Here is a 24,001-nt window from a genome sequence, read left to right as displayed (position 1 = left end):
TATACCATGCAATCCTGTCAGCTAATCTTCACAACACACAAACTGAACATAGGTGGCCAGAGTCTTAGCTAGCATAAATCACCAAGCTCCACTGAAGCCAACAGAGTTTTGACCATTGGAGGATCTCACCCTGCATAACTCCCCTCTGCTCACCCTGATAACACTTGCATTTGTTGATGTTTCTCTTAAATACAGCTTAGCCCCTAAGGAGAAGTTTAGTGAATGTAGAGAAACAGCAATTTTAAATGAAAGATAGTTACCTGCAATCAGCAGCAGCTGTAGCAAATCAGGCAGTGAGGCACCACACTCTTCCCACACAATTAGCTCCAGCTGTAGCAAGCCACCCTAATAAGGATAATGGCAGTGGCAATAACAAAAATAAACAAACAGGTTGGAATCACAAGCACATCATCCCCCTTCCCCCTCTCCAGGGAGGAGCTGAACAGGTTTTAAAGTACAAATGCACCTCTCCAAACACAGCAGCACCTCACCAATTCTCTTTCTCTAGTCGGGGCAGTTAAGGCAAGGCTTGGATCTTCTGCAAAGCTCATGATTTAGGTCTATGTTTTTTAAAATGCTCACTGCTTTTGGGGCCTCCATTTTTGCATGTCCAACTTTAGACAAGGACCTTGATTTTAGAGGGGCTGTGGAGCCATCTGCAATTTCCCGTGCCTTTGGTCGGAGCTGTGGGTACTCAGTGCATTCTCAAAATCTAGCCTAAGGAGTCTTATATTGGGCATCCAAAATCAGTGGCTAGTTTTGAAAATTTGGACCTTCTTTTGCTGTCTGGTTCATCCTCTACTCACACCTTCAGGCCACACTTCTTCTCACAAACCATTCACTCTTTAAACACTCCTGTCAGCGCTTTTAGTAGGATCGAAATATAAAACCAGTCAAACAACCGCCTCATCCAATAAGCTAAAATTTAAGACAGAGGATAAACAAGTAAATGCCAGATCCAAAAAGATTAGACAGTCTTTGATTTTGGCACAGCACAGAAATTACTCAAGGCCTGATTCTTCTTACACTGCCATATCTCTGTGGATTCCAATAGCATTATTCCTGATTTACACCAGAGATCAAAATTAGGCTCACGGTTACCAAATGATCGTCATCCCCCAAAGGGATAGTATGCTTTCTAGGGGTTCTGGAGGAACCTCTGGGATCTCCACTTCCCACCTTTGCTAGGGTCACCATACGTTCCATTTTGGCTGGGACAGTCCCTTTTTTAAGCCCTGTTCCGGCTGTCCCGATGTTTTGGCAAAAGAGGGCATTTGTCCCATTTGCTCTTGCCAGCTGATCAAGTTGGGTAGAGACCTTAGACCATATTCATCCCTGGTGGAACCTCACCGATAGCACTAGAATTACACCAGGGTGAATCTGGCCCAGTGAGGGCTCCTCGCTGCCTGTAAAATGCCATGTAAAGCAGAGACATTGAAGAATAATAGCAGTACGGCACAACCTCTCCTTAGGGAACCAGCATGCTGCTTGCCCAGTGTTTCCATAGTTGAGCTTCTGAAGCTACAGAGAGGGCTGGACAATCTGACTGGGATTATCCCTACCAGAGATAAATTTCGAACATCGGGATTACCACTCATGTCCTGGTGCCATGGGGTGTTGAGCCTCAAATCCATTGATTTCAGTGGAAGTTAGGAGCCTAAATACCTTTGAGGATCAGCACCAAAGAGCTTCTGCACAATGACAGGGAGCTCTGTGGGGATAACCTGAGCCTCATGGCGAATCAGGATGCCTCCACCCAATTGGTCCTGGGAACCAGAGCTCTGGGGCAGACACACTCAAGACCATTGGAGCAGCTATTATAAAATACAAGCATGTTCCTAGCAGTGTTCCAGATACATTCGTGTTGCACAACCACAGTTATTTCATGACATAAATCAGTCCCTATTTTAGAAAATTAAATAATAAAATCAGTGGATCAAATTGATAGATTTTTAGAAGGTGAATCTCTTAAAAGTAAATTGAGTTCAATAAAGTCAAAGTAGGCTCCCCCCCAACCTCCATTGGCTCCCAAAATCTTGTTAATTCCAAGCACTCGTCACTCATAACTTCTTCACATACAGAGATCACTGCCAATAATTAGGCATGTGTTGCTGATGCAAAGGAAATCCCAGCAGAGCTCCTATATAGCTGATGAAGAATTGCTGTGGTAGAGTTCTTGGAAATTGGAGACAGAAAGAAAAGGGTAATTACTGAGGGAACCTCATTCTCATTAGTCAGTCATTATATAAAACTACTCCTCTGTTAAAAGATGGACCATTTGCTGAGAAGTCTGTTTGAAGTAACATTTCCTTGTAGAAGAAAACACCATGTTTCTGATACAGCTCAGCTACGAAGAGCGGAACTCCTGCTATAACAGGGAATGAAAAACATCTGGCCAGATCCTCAGCTGGCATCAGAGGAGCTGTGGAGATCTAGATAGACCCCTTTTCCTTTTTTATGGGAACAAATAAAGCCTAAGCAGGGTGTTGACTAACAAAACTGTGGGATCCCAAACCTGCTTAGGTTTACCAGGGTTTGGCACGTCTTTCAGTGTGTGTTGCAGTTTTTCTGGAGTATGGCTAATTTTATTTTGGGCAGGGGCTTGTGCCCAAAGTAAAAATGTGTCCTACTCCAGTGATGTGTGCTCAGTGGATGGACAGACTGCTTGCCCTCAGTGCACTGGCCCATACTATGGACCCCAGAGGAAGGGGCAGGGTATATGTGGAGCTATAGTCTTGTCTCCTCTCTGCCCAGTCTGAGTGATTTGTTCCCTGGAGATAGCAATGACTAAGTAGGGACTACTGTTGCAGATGTATCCTTTAGCATGCTGGAGGAAGCACTTAAGCACATGCATAACTTTATCATGGGAATAATGCCATCCCTATTCAGTAAAGCAGTTTCAATGGAGCTACTCGCATGCCTAAAGTTTAGAACATGCTTGAGGGCTTTGCTGAATAGCAATGGGATTAATCAAGTGTTTAAAATTAAGCATGTCCTTAAGCACCTTGTGGAATTGGGGCTTTCGTAATTAAAGCCCAGGTGATTTGGTTTTAGTCTTTATTCATGTCTTACCAGAGCAATTTATATAGATACAGAACCCATAACTTCATATAGAGATTCAAAGGAATTAGAAAGGTTCCTTGTCCTCTCCACTGCTGACGGATGACGTGTATAAGTAATTCTGACTCCTGCATGTCTCGTGGAAAGCTACACTAATATTCTAGGAGAAGAGTGTTGTTAAAGGACTTTCCCTTCACCCTCTCCTCTGGTTCTTGTCACGCAGACAGAAAGCAGAAGACCAGAAGTCTGAAGTGCAGACAATGTGATGTTTATTTGGGTCAGTTTCCAGCAAGCATGTGTCCCATAACTCTGACGCCGCAGAGCCTTTTTTCCCAGTGTTCCCACTTCCCCCTCCTCAGCAGGCATAATTATACATGAACTGCACATCCGCAGTCCCATCCCTTACAACTTATGGCCATGTTCCGTTTTGGGGGGACATGAGTCTAGGGTCTTCATCCCACCCCTTTTGTACCCCATGGGAGTGGTAAGGAGTGAGGTTGTGCTATGGTCAGGGGCAGGCATTTCTCCGGTCTTTTAGTGTTTTATCTTCCCCCCGCCACAATCCCCCTTTGCCCCTCCTGACTGGTTGCTTGACCTTGCCTTGAGATAGGAGTTGAGGCAGTCTTCAAGTGTGCGCTCATATATTACACTCCCACCATGCCCAGTAACTCTTTAACTGTTTTTATCTGTTCCCGTTACACTAACAAACCCATCTGGCTTAGGCAAAAGCAACACACACAGTGTCTTTGTCCTTAGTAAGGATCCCTTTGTTCGCACATATTAGTAAGAATGTATATGTACCAAAAAATCAAACAGGCAAGCAAATCTCAAAATACTATCTCAGGCAAAAATACAGGCCTGGATCCTACCCTGGCACTAGTACCCCTAACAAGTGTTAATAATATGGACCCAGCAACCCACCATAGATCAGCCATTACCTAGTCAACTTGATGGGCCCGACGGGGGAAATAACAAGCTATTTTCTTGAGCTACGAGAGCTTGTTGGGTATCTGCATTGTGTCTCTCTTTAAAAATAACAAAACAAAACACACACACAGATTGGTTAGGCTATGGAGATGGTCTGATCACCCAAAGGAAGTAAAAGTTAGTATGAATAATTCAAAAATTTTCCCTCTCCAAAATCAATTTGCGTGGACCGAGGAGAGACAGAGCTTTGGCAAATCAGGTTCATAGGTTCTCCTGGAGAATGAACCAGAATAATCAGAGTGAATAGTTCTGGCATTGTCCCTTATCCACCCTTAAATGGAAGATGTTAGGTGACTATCTTCTCCAACCTGCCCAGACCATCCCAGACAGTCCTGCATTGGGAAGCACTTCAGCAAAAAAGTTCATACAGAAAAAAACACCATGCTAGTCACAAAGCTGGTGGGATGTCCTGGTCCCAAAACAGCTGCTGTATCCTGGCCTTCACCCAATATCTGCTAAAACCTGAGGGACCAAGGAACTAGTAGGACTATAGCCTCAGCCAGGTACCCCTGATTGGAAGATCACTTGTCTCCACACTGATTAAGGCAGAAGGAGGCATAGGAATTTTTTCTGAGCTACAAGGTGATTTCCTGTTGTGGCTGCATTGGATTCTGTTTGTGCCTGCCTCCTGCATCAACCCTGTTCCTGATTCTTGCTCTGCTCCTGCCTTCACTCCTGTTCCCACTATGCTCCTGCTTCGTGCTTGATCCTTACATCTCCTCCAGTTCCTGCCCTTAAACCTCACCTCCAATCATCAATTACCAGTCCTGGCTCCGATCCCAAGCTCTGACATCTAACCATGGCGCTGGCATTTGGTATCTGACCTCGGCTCTGACCCTCAGCTTCAATTCCTGGTTCTGACTCTGGCTTGACCCCTGACTCTGGTACTTGGCAGTTGACTCTAGTACTGGCCCTTGGCTTTGTTCCCCAACCTGCCAGCCTGCTCTGCCCAGTAGACCTTACTCCTGCTCTGACAACTAAGCCAGATCCCAGTCCATAATATCTGGAAACCATACTAACAATTGTTAAAGAGCACCCCACCCTTGTTACACATAATCTTTGGTTGATGTTTGTGTGGACCTCAATCCCAGATGTCAGGTCGCACTTCCATCTGAAGCTGAGCCCCAACATCACAGGGTTACTATTCAGAGTTTCGCAAAAAGAAAAGGAGTACTTGTGGCACCTTAGCGACTAACCAATTTATTTGAGCATGAGCTTTCGTGAGCTACAGCTCACTTCATCGGATGCATGAATTTGAGATAACGCCCTTCTAGGCAAACCATGGGGTCTATGGCTGAGTGTATTGCTGAGTGTATAGACAGGTATGTGCTCACTGCAGACAGAGCTAGTACAGTGCAGATCGGCGAGTTCCACCCTCTGCCAAAAGAAGCAGTGGTCAGTGGGGCAGAGCTGGGAACAGAACACAGGTTTCTGCCTCCCAGTCCAGTGCCCTCAATCACTACAGCCTTTGTGCTGTAGAAGGACAACCTGTGGGCAAGAAATCCCAGATGGTTTGGATCTGAAGCACGGAATCTGCATTCATGTTACAGGAGAAAGGACAGAGGATAAAGCTCTGGATGCTGCCTTACTCTGCACTGTACACTCTGTCATGTTCACAAACACGGTATAGAGCAGTAGCGTATCACATCCCAGTTATCGATTGAAAAAGTCCCCTCAGAATAACTGGATGAATAAACATGTGGCTGCTGAGACACTGACTTGTACACTATTAAAATATTCCACATACAGAAAACTGAGTAGGCCAGCAGCATATTTCACATAGGAAATGTATTTTGGAGTGTGCGATGCATATATAGGATGCAGCATAAATAGGGAGCAGGGGGGCTGGAATATATTTGTAATTTGAATGGCAGGACTACATTAGGGAGTGAAGCAGTTATAGCACCGAGACAGAGATGTAAAAAAAGCATGTACATAATCATGAATAGTGGATCACTTGTATTCCTCAGACAGCAACACAGCAAAAGATGAGCTGTACCATAGATGCATATTTGGATGCCTGCCTTTATAAATATGTATAGGCTAAAAACAAATGAATGTTTCCAGGCATGTGTAGGTATCTAATCAATAAGAGGGGTAGTGGAGTATGTGTGTAGTCCGATGAATGTGTGGATGCTGTAATACATGCATACACTAATCAAAACCTGGGATGGTATTTAGCATACAGATACTTCTACAAATGCTGCATGTGGGGTGTTTGATGTAAACGCTGCCTTTATGGACGTGGCTGAAGCAGCATTCTACCACTGCTCTTGGTCACCGTTGATCAGTAGCCTTATAAATCAGTGGCCACAGAGAGTCAGTTTCCATGTGTACAGGGTTGTCAGGTTCCGTTGGCAAGCAGCAGCTTCTGTGCTCCCCCACATGTGCCTGGCCATGATGCCAAACCAAGGTTGTGTTCCTTTTCATTAATGTAGCCATCTTCTTTTGTCCTGTTTTACTTTTAAGGAACGGGAAGGATATGGCTGGGTCACCTGGCTGAGTGGTTTCTGGGCATGATTTGTTTCTCACACCAGTTTTACTAAGTGGTAATTCCATTCACTTCACTTCTGGTTTACACCCACGGGAATGTGTGAATGGACTGAACACAAGCTCTTCAGCACATCATGTGCCATTTAAAAATTAAAAAACAGAAAATACAAAGAGGTCACATAGCACCATTAAGGAAGCACCAGCTGATTTTGCTACGTAAAGGAGTGATAAAATCATGTTCAAGATCACATTAAGCCTCAGCTCGATGACATTTATATTGGAGATGAGCCTCGAACCCCTGATCCAAACGTTCTCCCAACCCATGGGAAGCAGTGAAAGCCAGAAAGATAAAGCAGGGCCAGTCTCACTCTGATGCAGCTGAATCAAACTGTTGTACATCTGCATTAGAAAGTAGAGCTAGGATTGAGTATGTGGGCTGTGAATTTGATTTTGGTTTTGGATTCACAACCTATAGGAAAATGGACTATTTTACACTTTCCCAGTTGTCCTGGCTCAGCTGTAACTCCCCACACTGAAATAATACTTACCTTTGCCCCTTTAAGTAATGTTAGCCCTGCTTATACAACAATTTTTTTTTTCTAAAAAAGCATGCACTTTTCGCATTGTGAGAGCAGTACACCAGCCTTTCCATAGATAAACTACCTATTGAGCCATGGAGTAAAACACTCTCAGCATGGGATATCTATGTAGAGAACAAGTAATCTGAGTGTCACAGTTACATTGCTATCTGCACCTCTGTCTCCCTCTGGGCTCGCTTAGCGCACCACTCATGACTTTTGTCTCTACCTATCCCCAGGTGGAAATGCGCAGTACTCTGAGTGTCAGTTGTGCTCACCCAGTAAGTCGAACTGGGTTTAGGTACCGGCGGTTCTTCACCAGACATGCCAAACCCGTGAAAAAAATGCAGAAATGGAGCTAGTAATTGGCTTGTGAGTTGCTTGTTGGCTAGTTTTTGGCTTGTTGGGCTTGTAGCTTGTTGTGGTTTGTTGCTTCTTTTTTTTTTATCGGCTCCCAGCAAGCAGGGCCAAGCGGGGAGAGAGCACAGCGGGCCCACCACAGTCCCAGACTGCACATTGGGGAGATCTAGTCACATAGGGTGTTGGGGTTCTTAGGGATTGGCTTGTTTTGGCCTTGTTTTGAAATGGGATTAGCTTGATTTTTGGTTTTATGTGAAAGTCGGGGTGCTTATTTACCATGTGAAAGTTGGTAACTGTGTTCTTCACTTCAGAAGTTTGTGATTAGTGGTATGAAGCAATCAAACATGTTTCTTAAAACCAAAATATTATTTGTTTTAACAGTAGGAACAAAGCATTTTGAGAAAAAGGATTTTAAAACAATAAATACTCTATATGCACGTCTGTCTTATCTAAAGACCTCCCATCACTGGATGGTAACTTAGGCAGGCCAAGCTTCTTCAAACATCCCCAGTTGGTCCCTGTGTCTCAGTATGATTCCCCTGAACTACTCCCCTTCACTCCCCTGCCTTGAGAAAGAGTGTTCCTCTTTAAACCTACCAGACATCTTTTCAACTCTTGCATTCTGAGGCCTTTTCCTGTCCTGGCATTGTCTTTTAACAACTTACTCCTGAGGGCATTCTGCACCAAAAAATAAAAAATTCTGCACCAAAACATTAAAAATTATGTGCACAATATTTTAAAATTCTGCAAAAATCCTCAAATGTTATTTGTCAAAGGTAGGAGATCACTGTGCAGCTCCCCCCGCAGGACACAGACTCAGTGGTGAGGCTGCACCCAGCGCTGACACAGCATGAGGACCGGGCCTGCCACAGAAACACCCCAGGGCCCTGCCCCTCCATGCCAGTTGCATCAGGTGTGGGCAGAAAGGTTCAGCCCGGCAGGATCCAAGTGTGGAGGGGATCCAGGTGTGGGTTGAGAGGGTTTGCAGATCTTCCTGCAGCCTGGGGAGAAATATGGGGGTGGGTCTGACCCAGCCCCAGATGCCATGCAGGGGAAGAGGAAGTCCTGTCCTCCCCAGCCCAGCCGGGACTAACAGCTGAGCCTGGCACAGGGTAGGAGCCACCAGCCAGGTCTTCCCCAGTCCTGCCCCCTGCCCCTCAGTGATTTACCTCTCTGTCGGCTGCCCTGGATACCCAAAACATACTGCTGGGGAGGGTCACATGACCAGTCTTGTGTTTTCCCTTTGCTTCCCCACAAGAAAGTCATTTTACTGCAGGGAACCAAAGAAATCTGCGGGGAACATAAATTCTGTGCATGAGCAGTAGTGCAGAATTCCCCCAGGAGTAGTCTATGCTGAGAAATGGTTTATCTTGATCCATTTATTCCCCTTCCTACTTGGTTTTTCTCACAATCCCTTATTAAACTAAACCAATATATTCATACTGTAAATATACCCAAAATAAGGCAAACATATAGTATTAATAAATTATTACAGAACAGTTCCAAATCTACCACAGTGAGTTATTCCAAAGTTCTGGAGTTTGATTTGGAGATGCAGACATGGTATTTGGCCCCCCATCAGGTCCCATGGCCCTCCTTCCCCATGCAATTCCCCTCCTCATAAGAGGCTCTGAAATAGACTTCCATCTCCCAACCTGACATTGTCTTCTGTGGATGAGTAGGGACTAGTGTCCACGTAATGAAAGCAAGCCTGATTGCCTCTCTCTAAATTCTTTCGATAAGAGATCTTGAAGAAACATCATGTGACCTCAACCAGGTGACAAATCCAGCCACCCCAGTTCCAAACTCAAAAATGCCCCATGCAAAGCTGCAGTTAAAATTTCTGTTTTGCCAGTTCTTGCTATTTTATTATTAGCCTTGCAATATTTGGTGAGTTTCCTAAAGCCACAAACTCCTGGAGTTAGGTGATTAAATGAGAATCTCAACTAACATTTAAAAAAGAGGGTAAGTCTCTTGCCCTCATGGTTCTGGAGAAAAGCTTGAAATATGAACCCTAAAAGCTCAAAAAGCAGAAGGTAAATAAAGAAGTCAAAATTGTTCTTTTTTATTTATTTATTTATTTATTTAGTCTTGTGATTTCTAAGCCAATCTCATGATTCTGGGACATCTGACACATGGTATTTGAACACTTGGCATTAACAATGTCTTTTCAGTAACATCAGCAGGGATATCCCAGTCCTGATGGCCTTTTTTGTCACATGAAAAATCTCAGTAAACAAAGCATTTTCACAGAAGGCCCCCAAAATTCAAAAAAGGAAAAATCTCAAGTGTTGATAATTTCACTGCCAATATTTCACACAGCTTAACTCTAAACAACATCTAATGAAACCAAAAGGGCCGAACCAAACCTAAGCATGAAAACAAATGGCAACCCTCCATCAGAATGTATAATTCACATTCTTAAAGCATATGAGTCACAAGCCACAACATTTCACTTCAATTAAAAAAAAGAAAAACTCTCTGTGCAATGTCATTTTGTTTGCAAGCAACATGCTGACAACCCAGCTATGATCCATAAGTTCAAATACCTTTGTTAAAAGCCTCTATTAATTTGCATTTTATTGCACAGCATGAAAGCTGCCCACGTTCATTATATTGTTCCGTAAAATGCTTGGCGCAGTAAAATATGAGAAGATTAGTCATATGCAATATATTTTCACTGTGTAAATATCGAGATGCCAACTCAAATAGATTACTTGGCACAAACATTTTTCATAAAAGATGAGTGGGCATCATATTTAATAAAAGTCACAAACAAGTGTTGAATTATTGCCCTGCAAGCAAAGCCAATGAAAAATAAACACCTTCAATAAGCAATTGTTTCACCACTTGCCTCTCAAACTATTTATATGCATGGTTCATATATAACAGTAAAGTGGGCTTGCGTTTCTCAGCTTTACAATTATTACTCTCTCAAGAGGGAGAGCATAGACAACATTATGGCAACTTTTCGCTTGCTTTATGTTTCACATAAATCACTGTCAGGATATATGGAGCAGAACAATGCCTTTTATGGTTTTCTAATGAGAATATTCCCCTCCATTTTACAGAGAAAAGAACAGCCTCCATTTGGAGCTTGTCTAATATCCATTAGAGGGCAACTGTTGTCTGCTCACCCTCTGTTCTGCAGGTGCAGAAGACGCAGTATAACACAGAACCAGTGCAGCACAAGATGCAGAAGGGCATGGGTTATCTGGGTGCTGCAGATCCCATTTGTGCAAAGCTTCTTTTCTGATAAAGGTGGTAAACGGGGATGAGGGCATGGACTGTGAATCCATAAGTCTGCAGACTCACCATCCAAGCCCTACCAGAGCCTACTACAGCCCTAGAGTAGCAGCCATGGAGAGGCCCTATGCCACTCTATAGCACTGAGGAAAAAGGAAGATTTTGTCTCCCCTGTATAATGTAGAACTCCCATATCAAGCCTAAGGTCACACTGCATGTCAGTAATAGAACCCAGGGCTCCCGACTACCAAGTAACAGGTTTCAGAGTAGCAACCGTGTTTGTCTGTATCCGCAAAAAGAACAGAAATATTTTTGGCACCTTAGAGACTAACAAATTTATTTGAGCATAAGCTTTCGTGGGCTACAGCCCACTTCATCGGATGCATAGAATGGAAAATATAGTAAGAAGATATATATATATATATATATACAGAGAACATGAAAAGGTAGAGTAAGAGGCTAATTAATTAAGATGAGCTATTATCAGCAGGAAAAAAAAACTTTTGTAGTGATAATCAAGATGGCCCATTTAGACAGTTGACAAGAAGGTGTGAGGATACTTAACATAGGGAAATAGATTCAATATGTGTAATGACCCAGCCACTCCCAGTCTCTATTCAAACCCAAGTTAATGGTATCTAGTTTGCATATTAATTCAAGCTCAGCAGTTTCTCGTTGGAGTCTGTTTTTGAAGCTTTTCTGTTGCAAAATTGTCACCCTTAAATCTTTTACTGAGTGGCCAGAGAGGTTGAAGTGTTCTCCTACCAGTTTTTGAATGTTATAATTCCTGATGTCAGATTTGTGTCCATTTATTCTTTTGCGTAGAGACTGTGCGGTCTGGCCAATGTACATGGCAGAGGGGTATTGCTGGCACATGATGGCATATATCACATTGGAAGATGTGCAGGTGAACGAGCCCCTGATGGCGTGGCTAATGTGATTAGGTCCTGTGATGGAGTCACTTGAATAAATATTAACGAATTTATTTGAGCATGAGCTTTCGTGAGCTACAGCTCACTTCATCAGATGCATACCGTGGAAACTGCAGCAGACTTTATATATACACAGAGAATATGAAACAATACCTCCTCCCACCCCACTGTCCTGCTGGTAATAGCTTATCTAAAAGCCATTTCCAGCACAAATCCAGGTTTTCTCACCCTCCACCCCCCCACACAAATTCACTCTCCTGCTGGTGATAGCCCATCCAAAGTGACAACTCTTTACACAATGTGCATGATAATGAAGTTAGGCCATTTCCTGCACAAATCCAGGTTCTCTCACTCCCTCACCCCCCTCCAAAAACCCACCCCCATACACACACAAACTCACTCTCCTGCTGGTAATAGCTCATCCAAACTGGCCACTCTCCAAGTTTAAATCCAAGTTAAACCAGAACATCGGGGGGGGGGGGGGGTAGGAAAAAACAAGAGGAAATAGGCTACCTTGCATAATGACTTAGCCACTCCCAGTCTCTATTTAAGCCTAAATTAATAGTATCCAATTTGCAAATGAATTCCAATTCAGCAGTTTCTCGCTGGAGTCTGGATTTGAAGTTTTTTTGTTTTAAGATAGCGACCTTCATGTCTGTGATTGCGTGACCAGAGAGATTGAAGTGTTCTCCGACTGGTTTATGAATGTATACAACCGCATTTGCTCCAACCCCTCAGACAGAGACAAACACCTACAAGATCTCTGTCAAGCTTTCTTACAACTACAATACCCACCTGCGGAAGTAAAGAAACAGATTGATAGAGCCAGAAGAGTTCCCAGAAGTTACCTACTACAGGACAGGCCTAACAAAGAAAATAACAGAACGCCACTAGCCGTCACCTTCAGCCCCCAACTAAAACCCCTCCAACGCATTATTAAGGATCTACAACTTATCCTAAAGGATGACCCAACACTCTCACAAATCTTGGGAGACAGGCCAGTCCTTGCCTACAGACAGCCCCGCAACCTGAAGCAAATACTCACCAACAACCACATACCACACAACAGAACCACTAACCCAGGAACTTATCCTTGCAACAAAGCCCGTTGCCAATTGTGCCCACATATCTATTCAGGGGACACCATCACAGGGCCTAATAACATCAGCCACACTATCAGAGGCTCGTTCACCTGCACATCCACCAATGTGATTTATGCCATCATGTGCCAGCAATGCCCCTCTGCCATGTACATTGGTCAAACTGGACAGTCTCTACGTAAAAGAATAAATGGACACAAATCAGATGTCAAGAATTATAACATTCATAAACCAGTCGGAGAACACTTCAATCTCTCTGGTCACGCAATCACAGACATGAAGGTCGCTATCTTAAAACAAAAAAACTTCAAATCCAGACTCCAGCGAGAAACTGCTGAATTGGAATTCATTTGCAAATTGGATACTATTAATTTAGGCTTAAATAGAGACTGGGAGTGGCTAAGTCATTATGCAAGGTAGCCTATTTCCTCTTGTTTTTTCCTACCCCCCCCCCCCCGATGTTCTGGTTTAACTTGGATTTAAACTTGGAGAGTGGCCAGTTTGGATGAGCTATTACCAGCAGGAGAGTGAGTTTGTGTGTGTATGGGGGTGGGTTTTTGGAGGGGGGTGAGGGAGTGAGAGAACCTGGATTTGTGCAGGAAATGGCCTAACTTCATTATCATGCACATTGTGTAAAGAGTTGTCACTTTGGATGGGCTATCACCAGCAGGAGAGTGAATTTGTGTGGGGGGGTGGAGGGTGAGAAAACCTGGATTTGTGCTGGAAATGGCTTTTAGATAAGCTATTACCAGCAGGACAGTGGGGTGGGAGGAGGTATTGTTTCATATTCTCTGTGTATATATAAAGTCTGCTGCAGTTTCCACGGTATGCATCTGATGAAGTGAGCTGTAGCTCACGAAAGCTCATGCTCAAATAAATTCGTTAGTCTCTAAGGTGCCACAAGTACTCCTTTTCTTTTTGCGAATACAGACTAACACAGCTGTTACTCTGAAACTTGAATAAATATGTGGACAGAGTTGGCATTGGGCTTTGTTGCAAGGATAGGTTCCTGGGTTAGTGTTTTTGTTGTGTGGTGTGTGGTTGCTGGAGAGTATTTGCTTCAGATTGGGGGGCTGTCTGTAAGTTAGGACTGGTCTGTCTCCCAAGATCTGTGAGAGTGAGAGATCATTTTTCAGGATAAGTTGTAGATCTTTGATGATGCGCTGGAGAGGTTTTAGTTGGGGGCTGAAGGTGATGGCTAGTGGGGTTCTGTTATTTTCTTTGTTGGGCCTGTCCTGTAGTAGGTGACTACATGTTAAGTATTCTCACACCTTCTTGTCAACTGTCTAAATGGGCCATCTTGATTATCACTACAAAAGTTTTTTTCTCTTGCTGATAATAGCTTATCTTAATTAATTAGCCTCTTACTCCACCTTTTCATGTTCTCTGTATATATATATAATCTTCTTACTATATGTTCCATTCTATGCATCCAATGAAGTGGGCTGTAGCCCACGAAAGCTTATGCTCAAATAAATTTGTTAGTCTCTAAGGTGCCAAAAGTACTCCTGTTCTTTTTGCAACTACCAAGTAAGTTCCCTGTCTATTAGACACCACTGTTTACCAGTAAAGGCAGGGGCTCTATAGGCTTGTAGCCAGAATGCACTAGGTTAGCTTCTGCTATGGACACATTCTTCTCTGGCCAGCAGAGCCCTCTTTGTGGGTTACATCTCCCCATGCAATTCCCTGTCAGAGGAGAGGTTGTGGCCCCAGATGACTTTCCACTGATAGGGGCCCTTTGCTCTAAGGGTAAGGCAGCAGAAGCCAGAGTAAACTAGAATTCTGCCCTCGGTGAAACACGAAGACAGATATGCACTAGATCACAGCTCCACATCCGGGTAAGCATCCCCCATTGTGCCATGCAAGAGTTAACTGGAGTTTGGGTCCAGGCACACAGGAGGAAGCTAGGAAGTTACCTTTCACCAGAGCAGATGGGGGGAATGGACAGAAGAATAGATTCTTTCCCCAAAACACCAGCCATGAGAGGTGTCATCTTTTACTCCTGATATAGGCCAGGAACTAAGGGAAGGAACTGTGTCTCAGAGACGGGTCTCAGAGACACAAAGTGAGATTTTTAAAGGTAACTTAGGCACCTGAAGAAGCAGATAGGCACCTAGAGGGATTTTAAAGAGCAGCTGGGGTACTAACTCCCACTGATTTCACTCCTGTGGTGATGCAAGTTATGCACCATTGCAACTCAAAGGCACAAGTCTAGCACTGTAATCAGCTCAGGGGGAACATTTCTGCATAAACAAAGCTACACATTAAATTTTACATGCTTTATGACACTCTGTAAGTGGAAAATGTTATGATTACCGAGGCACATTAGCCAATATAAAATTAAAGCAGTTGTTGCAAATGTATTCAAATGGGCCTAACTAGCCGATAATATTAAAGCTGTAATTTCACTCTGCCTACCTTTAACTCCCCCTGCAGTTACAAATGGATGAAGTGTTCACTTCCTGCCGTCAACTATGGTGTATGTGTGACATTGCTGTGTGTTATTAAAGAGCTGTTGGAGTCAGTGGCTGTATGTTTGTGATGGGTGAAGTGATTCCTACTTGCAAACCCTGCCAAGTACTCTGAGATCTTGCTGGATAAATGGCTCTGCGTAAATGCAAGTCCTTATTAGGAGCTAAGTTCCCTGCAAGCTGCATGGCCATGCAGCCTATTTAGCACTGCACAGGCACTCAAGGAACCCACCCCTGGACTGGCCGCGGGAGGGGCACGGAGCACTGGGCGGGTTGGCCTGGACTTGCCGCGGCCAGGACGCCCCTCCTGTGGCCTGGACCTGCTGTGGCTACTGCGCCCATACCCCGGCCCGAACCCAGCCACGGCCAGCCTGGCCTGGCCCGAACCCAGGTGGCCCAGTCCAGACTTGCTACAGTGCCCCTCTCCTACTCCAAACCCAGCCCTGGCTGGACCTGTCAGGGCTGGGGGAGGGGCGCCTATCCTGCAGCTCCAGCCCCAGAACTACCACAGTGGGGAGAAGCGCCTCTCCGCTGCCAACCCAGGTGCTGCTGTGGGGAGAGAGAGCTGGGGGGAGTCCTCTCTCCCTGCTGTAGCACCATCCTGCACCCCAAACCGCTCATCCCCAGACCCACCCCAGAGCCTGCACCCCCAGCCGAAGCTCTCACCCCCCCAACCCCCACCCTTTGCTCCAGCCCTGAGTCCTTCATCCCTGGCCTCACCCCAGAGCCCACCTCCCCCCACCCCCAGAGCCCTCACACCCCAGCACTCCAACCTTCTGCCCCAGCCCTGAGCCCCCCCTCGCACTCCGAACCCCTCACCCTCACCGCCACCCCCATGAATTTTGTTATGTGCACCAATATGAAGGTCAAGGGTCACACATCACCTCCATATTGGTGCACATAACAAAATTCATTCCACACATGGGTGGGAAAAATTAGAGGGAACACTGATTAGGAGTCCCTTTTAATTCCAGGTTTCAGAGTAACAGCCGTGGTAGTCTGTATTCGCAAAAAGAAAAGGAGTACTTGTGGCACCTTAGAGACTAACCAGTTTATTTGAGCATAAGCTTTCGTGAGCTACAGCTCACTTCATCGGATGCATACTGTGGAAACTGCAGAAGACATTATATACACAGAGACCATGAAACAATACCTCCTCCCACCCCACTCTCCTGCTGGTAATAGCTTATCCAAAGTGATCACTCTCCTTACAATGTGCATGATAATCAAGGTGGGCCATTTCCAGCACAAATCCAGGTTTTCCCACCCCCCCCCCTTTTTTTTTCCAAAAACCACACACACAAACTCACTCTCCTGCTGGCAATAGCTTATCCAAAGTGACCACTCTCCTTACAATGTGTATGAAAATCAAGGTGGGCGACCCCCAGCACAAATCCAGATTTTCTCACCGCCCCCCCCAAAACACACACACACAAACTCACTCTCCTGCTGGTAATGAAAACCTGGATTTGTGCTGGAAATCCAACTGCGGAATCACCTGATCAACATCCTCTACAGCAAACAGGGAAAGATTAAGAATGAGCTCTCAGAACTGGATACTCTCATAAAAAACCAGCCTTCCACACAAACTTCCTCGTGGCTGGAATTTACTAAAACTAGACAAGCCATTTACAACGCACACTTTGCTTCTCTACAAAAGAAAAAGGACACTAAACTTTCTAAACTACTACATGCTACAAGGGGCCACAGCAATGGTTCCCTCAATCCACCCAGCAATATTGTTAACCTATGCAACTATACTCTTAGCCCAGCAGAAGAAGCTGTCCTATCTTGGGGCCTCTCTTTCTGCCCCTCCACCCCCACGAACATGATACAGTTCTGTGGTGACCTAGAATCCTAGTTTCGACGTCTCCGACTCAAGGAATATTTCCAAAATACCTCTGAACAACATACTAATCCACAGAGGCCTCCCCACCAACATTACAAAAAGGATTCTAGGTGGACTCCTCCTGAAGGTCGAAACAGCAGACTGGACTTCTACATAGAGTGCTTCCGCCGACGTACACGGGCTGAAATTGTGGAAAAGCAGCATCACTTGCCCCATAACCTCAGCCGTGCAGAACACAATGCCATCCACAGCCTCAGAAACAACTCTGACATCATAATCAAAAAGGCTGACAAAGGAGGTGCTGTTGTCATCATGAATAGGTCGGAATATGAACAAGAGGCTGCTTGGCAGCTCTCCAACACCACTTTCTACAAGCCATTACCCTATGATCCCACTGAGAGTTACCAAAAGCAACTACAGCATTTGCTCAAGAAACTTCCTGAAAAAGCACAAGATCAAATCCGCACAGACACACCCCTGGAACCCCGACCTGGGATATTCTATCTACTACCTAAGATCCATAAACCTGGAAATCCTGGGCGCCCCATCATCTCAGGCATTGGCACCCTGACAGCAGGATTGTCTGGCTATGTAGACTCCCTCCTCAGGCCCTACGCTACCAGCACTCCCAGCTACCTTCGAGACACCACTGACTTCCTGAGGAAACTACAGTCCATCGGTAATCTTCCTGATAACACCATCCTGGCCACTGTGGATGTAGAAGCCCTCTACACCAACATTCCACACAAAGATGGACTACAAGCCGTCAAGAACACTATCCCCGATAATGTCACGGCTAACCTGGTGGCTGAACTTTGTGACTTTGTCCTTACCCATAACTATTTTACATTTGGGGACAATGTATACCTTCAGATCAACGGCACTGCTATGGGTACCCGCATGGCCCCACAGTATGCCAACATTTTTATGGCTGATTTAGAACAACGGTTCCTCAGCTCTCGTCCCCTAATGTCCCTACTCTACTTGCGTTATATTGATGACATCTTCATCATCTGGACCCATGGAAAAGAAGACCTTGAGGAATTCCACCATGATTTCAACAATTTCCATCCCACCATCAACCTCAGCCTGGTCCAGTCCACACAAAAGATCCACTTCCTTGACACTACAGTGCTAATAAACAATGGTCACATAAACACCACCCTATACCGGAAACCTACTGACTGCTATTCCTACCTACATGCCTCCAGCTTTCACCCTGAGCACACCACATGATCCATCGTCTACAGCCAAGCTCTGCGATACAACCGCATTTGCTCCAACCCCTCAGACAGAGACAAACACCTACAAGATCACTATCAAGCATTCTTACAACTACAATACCCACCTGCGGAAGTGAAGAAACAGATTGATAGAGCCAGAAGAGTTCCCAGAAGTCATCTACTACAGGACAGGCCTAACAAAGAAAATAACAGAACGCCACTAGCCGTCACCTTCAGCCCCCACTAAAACCCCCCCAACGCATTATTAAGGATCTACAACCTATCCTGAAGGATGACCCAACACTCTCTCAAATCTTGGGAGACAGGCCAGTCCTTGCCTACAGACAGCCCCCCAACCTGAAGCAAATACTAACCAACAACCACATACCACACAACAGAACCACTAACCCAGGAACCTATCCCTGCAACAAAGCCCGTTGCCAACTGTGCACACATATCTATTCAGGGGACACCATCACAGGGCCTAATAACATCAGCCACACTATCAGAGGCTCGTTCACCTGCACATCCACCAATGTGATATATGCCATCATGTGCCAGCAATGCCCCTCTGCCATTTACATTGGTCAAACTGGACAGTCTCTATGTAAAAGAATAAATGGACACAAATCAGATGTCAAGAATTATAGCATTCCTAAACCAGTCGGAGAACACTTCAATCTCTCTGGTCACGCAATTGCAGACAAGAAGGTCGCTATCTTAAAACAAAAAAACTTCAAATGCAGACTACAGCGAGAAACTGCTGAATTGGAATTCATTTGCAAATTGGATACTATTAATTTAGGCTTAAATAGAGACTGGGAGTGGCTAAGTCATTATGCAAGGTAGCCTATTTCCCCTTGTTTTTTCCTACCACCCCCCCCCCCCCCGACGTTCTGGTTAAACTTGGATTTAAACTTGGAGAGTGGTCAGTTTGGATGAGCTATTGCAAGCAGGAGAGTGAGTTTGTGTGTGTGTGTGTGTGTGTGTGTGTTCCGGGGGGGGGGGGTGAGAAAGCCTGGATCTGTGCTGGAAATGACCCACCTTGATTACAATGCACATTGTAGGGAGAGTGGTCACTTTGGATGAGCTGTTACCAGCAGGATAGTGAGTTGGTGTGTGTGGTTTTTGGAGGGGGGTGAGGGGGTGAGAGAACCTGGATTTGTGCAGGAAATGGCCCACCTTGATTATCATACACATTGTGAAGAGAGTGGTCACTTTGGATGGGCTATTACCAGCAGGAGAGTGAGTTTGGGGGGGGGGGAGGGTGATAAAACCTGGATTTGTGCTGGAAATGGCCCAACTTGATGATCACTTTAGATAAGCTATTACCAGCAGGACAGTGGGGTGGGAGGAGGTATTGTTTCATGGTCTCTGTGTGTATATAATGTTTACTGCAGTTTCCACGGTATGCATCCGATGAAGTGAGCTGTAGCTCATGAAAGCTCATGCTCAAATAAATTGGTTAGTCTCTAAGGTGCCACAAGTACTCCTTTTCTTTTTACTAATAACATTAGTAACAATAATGATAATGAAGATCAGGCTCACTGCGTACATGACATTTTAAAGGAACAAAGTGACATTCGTTAAGATTCTGTCACGGGTATTCTTAGGGTAAAAGTCAGGGACCAGTGGTGGCTTCCCAGGGGATGGGGTGGGACTAACAGTCAGAGTGCTGCCAGGGACTGACCTCCAGCAGCTGCTCCAGGCCCCCTGCTGCTCCTGAGGCAGGGACTGAGCGCTGCGGCTCCAGCCCCAGAGGGGCTGACCTAACCCCAGTGGGGCTGATCCAACCCCAGCCTCTGTTTCAGCCCTGGGGCAGCTGTTTTGGTGGCCCCGGAAACTGCTGCTCTGGTGACTCCGGGGCTAACAGCCAGCCGGCTTCGGGGGCCACTCCTCCGGCGGCCCCGGGGCTGACAGCTGCTCCAGCCCTGTCCTGGAAGAAGTCACAGAGGTCCTGGAAAGTCATACAATCCGTAACCTTCATGACACAATCGCACCCTTAATAATGATTTAACCTGCTCTTTATGGATGTTGGCTCATAACTATTGCAACATCCTTCCAACGAGCTCTGTTTAAAGTGCTTCTGAGCGGTAATGTAGTAATCAGTCAATCCTGTTAAAGTCTGAAGCATAACACTGTGCAGCCAGTATGACATGCTGAGAGAAAAAGTGTGAAAAATTAATCAACAAGGAAGAGTGAATGGAAAATGCAGTGAGGGAAAAGTAACATGGCATAGGACCCAGAGGCCTTATTACCATTTAGTGATTAATATCATCCAGCATCAAATCCAAGGTCATATAATGGACTGACAACACCACTGATAACTTCATGAACTCGCTGATACTACACATCAGTTATGTTGACACCAAGAAAGTGAGTTGGCCCAAGAGAACTGAATGCTTTATCTTTTGCTGATGCAAGCTAGCTGATGCTGCTGTTTGCTGACAGATATTAAAGAAACCTTCTGTTCTGATATTTTCCAGAGGCCACTTTGGGAAATTGTGATGAACCAAGGATGTGTGCCTATCATTGTTCAATTCAGCTTGCCATGTTCTCAGGAGAAACCCATTCCTTTGAAGGGCATATTAAGCTTTTAATAGCAATTTGCATTGCACATTTTACTTTATATCATTTGAGTGTTCCTTGATATAAATCCTAAACAACTTGCCTCAGACCTTTCAGGGTTTTTGGTTTTTTTAAATTAATTATTTTCATGTTTGATTTAAACTGACTGTGCGTTTCATGCTCTAAGTCATGTCCAACTTTGGTTTCAGAGTAACAGCCGTGTTAGTCTGTATTCGCAAAAAGAAAAGGAGTACTTGTGGCACCTTAGAGACTAACCAATTTATTTGAGCATAAGCTTTTGTGAGCTACAGCTCACTTCATTTGGGTATCTCTGGCATATAAAGGCTTCAAAGGTTTGTCTTCATGTCTCCATTTATGTTTTTAAATAAACATTCAGGATGCTTAGAGCAGTAGTCCCCAAACTTTTTATGTCGCCCCCCGCCCTCCTTACCAGTAATGGAATCTGTCCACACACTCCCGGGAGCTGCGGTCAGCGGGTAGAGCCAGGGGCCAAGGCTCGAGCTGGGGCTGTGGCTGGGAGCGGAGCCAAGACTGGGGTCAGAGCCAGGGTCGGGAGCGTAGCTGCGCCGCGGTCAGGGCTGGGAGCCAGGGGCCAGGGCCAGAGCTGCGGCTGGGGGCGGGGCTGGAGCTGGGAGCAGAGCAGGGTTGCCCCAGGCTTCCCCCCCCGATCTTTCCTCTGCGCCCCCCCATGGGGGCATGCTCCACAGTTTGGGGACCACTGGTTTAGAGTCTGGAATTGGCACTTGTCTGTGTTCTTTACCAATCTAAATAAATAATAAATCCAGAGGCTACTCAACTCAAATGTGCATAAGTAACCCATTCAATCCAGAGTCTTATCTGACCCCATCAAGAAGGACCATTGACCTGATCCTCAGCTAACTCCAATTTCAAAGCTGATATACACCCACTACCCAACAATATTCAATCATCTGCCCCACAGGTTCCTTTTCAGGAGCTGTGGAACTTGTTGGAGGGCAGGTGATAACTACAAAGGGTGGGGAGCAAGTGAGGCTGATTTGTGGGGGGAAGGAGGTGAATAATCTCCGCTCATGTTCTCTGAGCTTTCATGACTGCACATGGGTTGAAATACACTGAATCCTGAACCCACAGATCAGTTCAAGTGGGTGTGAGCTGTGATGTTGATGGTTTGCCCAGATATATCTATATCTATATATCTATATATAGATATATCTATAGATATCTTTCTATCACAGTCCATTCTACCATATCCACCCACAAACACACAACATTCTTGAAGCGCATCATCTCTTACCTGAAGGATGAAATTCTATTGTTTGAATTCAAAGGAGAAAAAAATAGTATGGAGTCTATCTGATCAGGCAGAATTACTGCTTTAATCCATCATGCTTGCTGCTGCGGTAAATTATGGCCCAGACCTTGGGACATCACTTGATTATCACTTAATTAACCCATCAAACTGAAGCTGTGATAACAGATACAGTATGTACTTGATTTCTACATGAATCACATAAGGTAGCTGGGTTGACTGTGATTAATGTAGATACCATAAGAGACTAATAAGAGTGCTACTTGAAGTGATTATGAGGATCTCTCCACCAGTGGTGGGCAGAATGAGCTATGTTCTTGAGGCTAAAATATAACTCCTCTACAACTTAGAAACACAGTATATGATTTGCTATTGCCTTGCATGATTTTGCAGCCATTCATACTTGTGCAGTAGTGCTTTATGGCCACTTTGCACAGGTCTAAACTGCTGCATGGTGGTGGAAAAGACAGGCCTACAATTTCTATAACTGGTTTCTAATATATTATAGCACCTTTCTTCCATGCTGCTTTTGGAACCAACTAATGCAGGGCAGTTTGTGAAATATGGAAGTATAGATCCATGCAGACGGATATGCAAAGAAACTCAACCCACTGTACACTTCCTTTTAGTCAAGTCAAATGTCATGATCAGTTATTAAATTACCTTATTATGCCTCCAGGTGGGAAATCTGTAGGGAAAGACAGAAACAGGGTTAAGAAAGTAACTACTACATTCATCAGCCATCTGATAAAAACAGAAACTCATGTTATCATTATTTTTTCCCAGGGTACCACATTTTTGTGACAGTGCTGAGATTAACACCCTTCTTCTCCAAATGCGTGAGCAGCCTTTGTGCTCGGAATAACATCTGATGACTTCATCCCCCAATAGGCCTTGATAAGGCATACGCAGAATATTTGATGCAGAGCATCATTGTACCTCTGTGGTATTGACTGATCCACAGTGCAACATGCAGGAGGTGCTCATACAGGTTTGAAATTCCCTGACTGCACTTGCAAATAGCTCCCCTAGGTCAGACTTATGTTGTGGAGATGTGGAGAAGTGAAGCAGAGTTCAAAGGGAATTGGAAATGTAGTTCCTGCTTCTGAATAGTTTATTTTGTATGCCTACATTTTAAAAATATATTTACTTATTTTTGTTGTTCAAAGAGGCTGAGTCTCCAGTGGTCTCTGAATGACTGTAGGAAGGGGCTAATCTCCATACTCTTCATAATACATCTATCAGCTCTCTCCCACAATGGACTACAATGCATTTTTGGATCAGCCTGAATTGGTGCCTGAGAGAGAATTTCAGCAAGCTGATCTGAAACTACAGCATGCAAAGTGCCACTGGCTCAATAAATAAAGTTTTGTTTATTGAATCTGTGGCTCAGGGGTGCTCTAATACATAAAAGTGCAGAACTATGTCGAAGGCAGAGGTCACATTCATAGATACATACATTCCAAGGCCCGAAGGGACCACTGTGATAATCTACTCTGACCTCCTCTATAGCCCAGGTCATAGGCTGCTCCGCCCCTGAGCATTCCTCTGAGGAATAATTCCTAGAGCAGATCTTTTAGCGAAACATCCAATCTCGATTTAAAAATTGTCAGTCATGGAGAATCTACCACAACACTAGGTATAATGTTCTAATGGTTAATTATTCTCGCTGCCTTATTTCCAGTCTGAATTTGTCTAGCTTCAACTTCCAGCCATTAAATCATGTTATATCTTTCTCTGGTAGACTGAAGAGCCCATTATTAAATATTTGTTCCTCATGTAGATACTTATAGACTGTGATCAAATCACCCCTTAACCTTCTCTT

This window comes from Eretmochelys imbricata, chromosome 2 (genome assembly GCF_965152235.1).
Source record: "Eretmochelys imbricata isolate rEreImb1 chromosome 2, rEreImb1.hap1, whole genome shotgun sequence".
Lineage (NCBI taxonomy): Eukaryota > Metazoa > Chordata > Testudines > Cheloniidae > Eretmochelys > Eretmochelys imbricata.
The sequence above is the reverse complement of the archived record's forward strand: the minus strand, read 5'-3'. Positions refer to the sequence as shown.